We start from the raw sequence: 7,322 nt of genomic DNA, 5'->3' as shown, positions 1-7,322 counted from the left end.
GTCAAACCATTAAAATGACCCTTAAAGCTTGATTACGGATTGAACAGGCTTTTGTGGGCTAGCCTGGGACGGGAATTGTCATCTGTAGCATTGTTTTTATGAATGCATTCTGATTTACAAACTTTTGGAATGGAACATGATTATAAAAGGGGAGATGACTTGTATAGAATTCATTTAAATATATCATCTTGGAACTAAATACTTTACAAAAAGAATGTTAAAAATTATTTTATATATAATGGGGGATAAAATATGATTTAAAACAATATACCATCATAGTAATTACACAGTAAAGGTGAGAACATGTGAGGCAATGGGGTGACTCAATGGATGGAGAGCCAGGACTAGAGATGTATAGTCCTGGATTCAAATCTAATCTCAGACACTTCCTAGTTGTATGACCCTGGGCAAGTCACTTAACCACCATTGCCCAGCCTTGCTATTCTTCTGTATTGATTTTAAGACAGAAGATAAGGTTTTTTTAAAAGAAGAAAATAAATAAATGTAGGGCACAATCCTGATCACAAGAGGTAGTCATTCTTTTTTCTTTTTTTTTTTCAGGAAAGACAACTCTGGGCAGGGGGCTAATACAGAGGCAGAGAGAGATATAACCCTTGACGAACTGGGAGAATGCAGAACATGATACCAAGTTCTTGCAAAAATGAGTCCATTGTGGGAGCAGCTGGGTGGGTCAGTGGATTGAGAGCCAGGTCTAGAGACAGGAGGTCCTAGGTTCAAATCTGATCTCAGACACTTCCTAGCTATGTGACCCTGGGCAAGTCACTTAACCCCCATTTCCTAGCCCTTACTGATTTCTCTTGGAACCGATACATAGTATTCATTCTAAGATGGAAGGTAAGGGTTTAAAAAAATGAGTCCATTGGCAAAGACTTCAGAGAAGAACTTTGAGAGAAGGTCACAAAAGGAAAACAAACTTATGAAGAGCTTCTGGGACTCAGCCCTAGTGAGATGTAGCAGATGCTGGTGAGCCTACTGAGGCTGACTGTCCTTGGGGAGACCACTTCTTCCTTCCTTGGTTGAGCTGAAGTGTTTTATCTTGCTCCAAGTCAAAAAGAGTTCCTTTCTTATTGATTGGTAATTGGTCTCTTCTAATCCATGTAATGTCCTCAGCTTCTGAGGTAGCCTTTTATGTAGCCAGTGTTTGGGGAGAGGGAACACAGTTGCTTATATTAAGCGAATTATTACCTTCACCTTGAAGACAATCAAGGAAAGCAGTGTTTGTCCTGGGCGCTGAAGTACCCTTATAGACTTAGAGATATTTGAAGTTTAGGGGATGGATATAATTCTAACCCCAATCCCTCTTAGATATAAGTGATTCAAGGAGTAAGAGCACCACCAAAGCCTTCCCTCTATTCCCCTCCAAGGCAGAAATTGCAGTCTTCCTTGGGGAAGTGGGGGCCAAATCCCACCTATCTATCTCTCCCTACCACGTATGAGTCAGTCATCTTTATATTTTATACAGTTCATACATATATTGATGAGGGCAAAGACGGTATATAAATATGTATAGGAAACAAGTGTATATAATATAATCTTAGGGACTTGGGAGCTGGCAGGGAAAGTCATTATCCAATTTTCTCATTTTACAGATGAGGAAATTAAAGCCCAAAGAGATTGAATAACTCGCAGAAGATCATATAGAGAGTACGTGTGAGAGCCAGGATTTAAACCTAGGTCTTCATTCTCTAAATTCAGCTCTCTTTCCACAGCACTCTGCTACCAAAATAACAGATAGCCCATAATAACAGTGCCCTGCTGATGTAGTTGCAATAACCTCTCTATGGTGAATAATCTAACTCTGGCATCTACAGTTTAAGTGGAATTTAGAAAGTTTGGAGAGCATCCAAAGGAGAACCACAAAGATGATTAAAGGATTGGAGAAAAATCCAATGTGGGTCTCCACAGATTAAGAGAATTTAGGCCCTGTCTATATAATAGTCAGTCTTTATTGAAAAAGTACCTGATTGTGTACTGTTTGAAGAACGTGTCTCGCTTGCTAATTCGCCATGAAACCATAGAACTGAAAGAAGTCTTAAGAAAGCTAGTTGATCCTCCAGTCTTCTGGGAGGACTAGAATCTTTACCGGCCAGGGAAAAGGCATCGAATTTTCAGAGTCTGTAGAAGGAGATTGTGCAAGTCTTCTTCCTCAGTCTATTCCAGTGTCTAATAATCCTGCCTTATATCACATCTATGACCCTCGTAAATCCATTTTCTCACACATCCTTAATAGGAAAGCTCCCTTCATAGGGTGAAAATAGTCCTTATATCTAAATAAAGTCTCTGCAGATATTTGTTTCAGACATGACTCTGGCCCCTAAAGTTTCCTCTAATCTAGATCATTTAAGTCCCTTGATCCATAATTTAGTCCCTCCTCCATAATTCATATACTCCAAAACATCAATCTTTTTTAGTGTCTTTACTGAGTTATTTCCATATTCTTCCTCTAAAAAAAAAGAAAGAAAGAAATTCTTACCTTCTGTCTTAGAACTGATATCGGTTTCAAGGCAGAAGAGTGGTAAAGAATAGGCAATTGGACATAAGTGACTTGCCCAGTGTCACACAGCTAGGAAATATCTGAGTCCAAATTTGAATTCAGGACCTCCTGTCTCTACTGAGCCACTTAACTACTCTTCATATTCTTTTAATTAATTTAATTTTAATTAATTAAATTGTGGGGACAAAAATTGGACATGGAACCATACTACATTTTTCACCAGTATGGAACTTAATGTTCCTGTGTGCTATTTATTTGTTCCAATACTTTTTTTTTTTTTGCTATGGGCACTGTAATAATGGGATTTTAAGGGAAAGGGGAAAAGGTTTAGGAAAGCATTGACAATGCCAAGCTGACTCCAAGTGCTGTACTTAGAGTCAGGAAGATGGGTTCAGATCTTACCTCAGATACTCAGGTCTCAGTTTTCTCATCTGTAAAATATGAAACATAGTAGAGCCTACCTCACAGGGTTTATTTTGAAGCTACAATAAGATAATGTAAAGTGCTTTATAAACCTTTAAATGTTACGTAAACATAAATGAGATTTACCTTTTTCCAGATAGTTTCTGAGCTGGACATGTTAATATATACCTGAAGTTACTCTGCTGGGGAAGGTGAGGCAGGTGAATTGCTAGAATTTGGGAGTTCTGAGCTGCAATAGGACTAAAGCTGATTGGGTTTCCTCGCTAAGTCCAGCACCAATATGATAAGCCTCCCAACAATTGGGGGGGGGTGGGAGGGAGGCAGAGCCAAGGTGGAGGCTCAATAGCAGTGAAAGCTGAAATTGCTCTTCCAAACATGGAGAACTACTTGGCTACCTAAGGAGGGAGAAACAAATTGGCTCAGACTAGAAAATGGAGCAAGTTAAAGCTTCTGTGTCCATTAGTATTGGGATTGGCCCATGAGAAGCAACTACACTTCCAATCTAGGCAAGATAGAAGACATCCTCAAAATAGATAGATGAATGAATGAATGAATACACAAATACATTAATAGAACCTGATATTTCGTATGTGTTGGAAACTCCTGGTGAATAGCTTCCTCTGAGAAACTTCTCCACAACTTATATCCTTAGAATCACAGAGAGGTTAAGTGATTTTTAGGGCAACTAGATGGCTCAGTGGATTGAGAGCCAGGTCTAGAGATGAGAGGTCCTGGGTTCAAATGTGACCTCACATACTTCCTACCTGTGTGACTCTGAGTAAGTCACTTAAACCTCCACTGTCTTAGCTATCTCTTTTCACTTTCTGCTTTGGAACCAATATGCAGTATAAGATGGAAGGTAATAGTTTTTTTTTTATTTCCTTTTGTATGTGTTTTATACTGAGTATAATTATATTACTAGGGTAGCATATGTTATAATTTATAAATAAATATGCACATAATGGGAGTACCTCTTCAAATTTTGAATTGAAATTTAATCAACAAAAGATTAAACATCCTTCTTAGTACTAGGTGAGAAGCTAGTCAATTACTTAGAGAATTCACACCCTTAGAAATTCAATCAGCCAGGAATCTGTGAATCTTTTTTTATGAGAACTTAACCTTCAGAAGTTGAGAAGTCAATCCTACAGACACTGCCCCCTGTGCAGTGCTAGACAGTTTGTAAACTGTTATTAGCCCCTGTGAAGAAGGGAAGGCACAAGAAAGTCACCATAAAAGCAAGCCTCGAACTCCTCAGGGCAGATTGTCTTTGAGAAGATAGTCTAAAGATATTGTCTTCTGGAGATAGTCTTAGATAGCCTTCAAGGGAGCTTCACAGGAGACTACAGCTTGGATCATGGCCTTGGAGCTTGACTTCTATTTGGACTCTGACTCTTGGATTATTTCATTGGGTGAGTAAAAGGCTGTCCCCTTTCCCAGCTTCTGGAGAGACTAGCTTCCATCTTAGAGGAGGTTACTCACTACCAACCTTCCTGGTTGAGAGCTAATTAATCTCTGCCTGAACTAAGCAGACCTGGAGCAAAACATTTAAGTTGATAGGATAGATAACTTCTCTATTCCCCTCACATTTCTTTTCTTTATTGTTTCCTCTCTATTTGTAAGTATTGGTAAATAAATTTCTAACTCAAGATATAATAAATACTGGTGACCACATAATTTCATATACTCATCATCCAACCATTAATTTTAATCTTTACAGTTATTTATCCCAACCCAAAATCATATTTGCAGGTCTAAGGGAATTTCTCAGTGGTAGGAGCAAGAGATGGTAAGGGACCAAACACAACCATGACCATACTGTCATAATGATTCTTCAAGGTCCTAAAAATAACCCTGAAGTACTGGGAAAGATACTCCTACTACTTGCCATTAAAGCTTCTGAGCCCCCACCAGTGTGCTTTCCATTTATATAAAATTAGCCACAAAAATATCTTTGACTCTTAAACATGAAATATTTTTTTATTTTTAATATAAAGATTTTTTTGGCAAAAACATAAAATAATGTAATCCAGAAATTTATTTAAATAAAAGGAAGTAATCTTCTTTGTGCCTGAAAAGGCAATGGCTCTGTTGGCAGGAGATTCTGAAAATAGTAGGAAGAGGCTCAATTCTACCAAGCTTAGAAAGTTTCAAATATAGGATCTGGGTTCTTACTATCATTCTACCACTAATAGTTGTATGATCCTAGTAAAGTCCTAACACATGAAACATTTATTGAATAGCAAGACAAAAGCAAGAGACATCACATTTATTGAATAGAATGTAAAAATATATATAATAGTCTGACCATAAATCTGAGTCAAACTCTTCCACTAATGCAAACAATATCTGTGCAAAAGAATGACCAAAGCTTTATATAAACCTGGCAGAAGAGAACCATGAGTAAGGAAAATCATGTGTCTGGGACAACTCCCAACTCTGGACTTCAGGACTTAATATCTTGACCCTTTTAGAGAACTGTGTACCACACATTGCTTACTACCCAAATCTTTTCTCTACTATCGGCTCCTTTATAGCCCTTACAACTCTGCTGATAGTAAAAACTACTTAAAGAGAGTCAAGCCCTTTCAGCACACAGCCCTTATTGTGGTAATGCTGAGGAAACATTGCCCTTTTTAAGAAAATATATTTTAGCATAACTCCAGGAAGACCTTTCTTTCCCATTCCTGCTTTATCTTTTTAAGCCATGAAAAGAAGAAAAGAGCCACACAAGCACCCCTGAGAGGTCTCTTCTCTCTCTTCTCTTCTCTTCTCTTCTCTTCTCTTCTCTTCTCTTCTCTCTCAGACTGTAGATATGCAAAAAAAAAAGTAATAAACAAATATAATTTTCAAATAGCGGAAGATTCTGTTTTCTTCCAATTAAATTTTAGCAGCTGTAATGTTCTTCTCCAATCAAATAGCGCCCTCCTGTCAAATGTTCTGAACTCCTGTCAACTTCAATGTTGGTACTACATGAGCCATTTAGAAGTCATTTTTTTAAAAAAATAGTTTACTTAGCACTAACATAGAAGGGATATTCAATAAGGATAAAATAGCATTTAGCTTTCAAAGATGGAACACCTGAACCCCCACCCATTTGTCTGTATGCAGAAATTTGTCTGTTTTAGCAGTTCATGTTGTGGTGACTCCCAGTGGTCTTCAGACATCCAACAAATCAGAAGGGCCTTGCTCCCATGTGGGTTAGACCTTTAATACCTCCAGGTGACCAGGAAGACACAGAAAGAAGCCATCAGAAAGTTATATCAGAACAAACATAACTTGAAACTTGCCCAGCCCCCTAAGCCAATGAAGTTGTGGCTTTGTTGACTTTTCCTATCCCATGTTGTGTGGGAAGGGTGGGGAGCCTTCAGATATATTGGTTCTATCACAACATGGCTACAAACGACCAGCCCAAATACGTTCTGCAGGTGGCCTTATTCAGTTCCTCTTAATCATAGTGCTTTCCCTCTGAGATGACCTACAATTTAACCTGCATGTAGTCTGCTCATCCACCACTGGTGTCCATTTTCCATCTGACTCTCTCACCTGTGACTCCAAGAAGCATGACACGCCTCTGTAAAACTGGCTCAGCAGATGAGCTAAATCAGATTGAGTGTATCCAACTGACAGTCCTGTTAGGGAATCATGAGCTAGGGAGAATCTACCCAAAGCATGTGAAGACTTCCCCAGGAGGAAAGGGTAGATAAGAATAATTTATTACATTGGCCAGGTAGGTGACTGAAGTAGATGTCATGGAGCTCTAAGAGCCTGGTTAGATATTGAAGATCCCAAAGTCATCCATCACTTCCTGGACCCCGGCCAGTTATCATACTTTTATCTTGCTACTGGATTTGGAAGACTCTGAAAGAGAGTGAAGCTAATGACTTCATACAACTCTGCCGCACTTAAATTTAATTCATATGCAAGTTGAGACATCATCCTGTAATGTCCTTTTTGAATATGAAGACAAACAACCATGCATATATCTTGGTGGAACATAATTGTTTGCATCTTGTTTCTCTCATTAGAATGTAAATTCTGTGAGGGCAGGGAATATTTTTGCCATTTCTTTACATCTCTGAGCATTTAGCATAGTGCCTGGCACATAATGAGTGCTTAATAAATGTTTGTTTACTTGAAATTAAGGTGAATCTAGAAAGCATTGCTAAAAATTCTAATGTCCTGAGCAAAAAAATAATGAAAACTTTAGGGGCTCAAGTAGTGTTTTAAAGAAGATAAATGTAGATTTGGAAAGTGAACAGCTGGTTACAAAAATGGCAGCTGAGATCAGCAGTTGGATTTCTAGATCATAGAGTGAGAGAAGTGCTTCTAACAAGGGTCAGTAAAAATATGTTTCCATGGAATCTTGCAAATTTAAACAGAA

Source organism: Monodelphis domestica, chromosome 3 (assembly GCF_027887165.1).
Source record: "Monodelphis domestica isolate mMonDom1 chromosome 3, mMonDom1.pri, whole genome shotgun sequence".
In the NCBI taxonomy this organism is placed as follows: Eukaryota; Metazoa; Chordata; class Mammalia; order Didelphimorphia; family Didelphidae; genus Monodelphis; species Monodelphis domestica.
Note: the sequence above shows the minus strand (reverse complement) of the source record.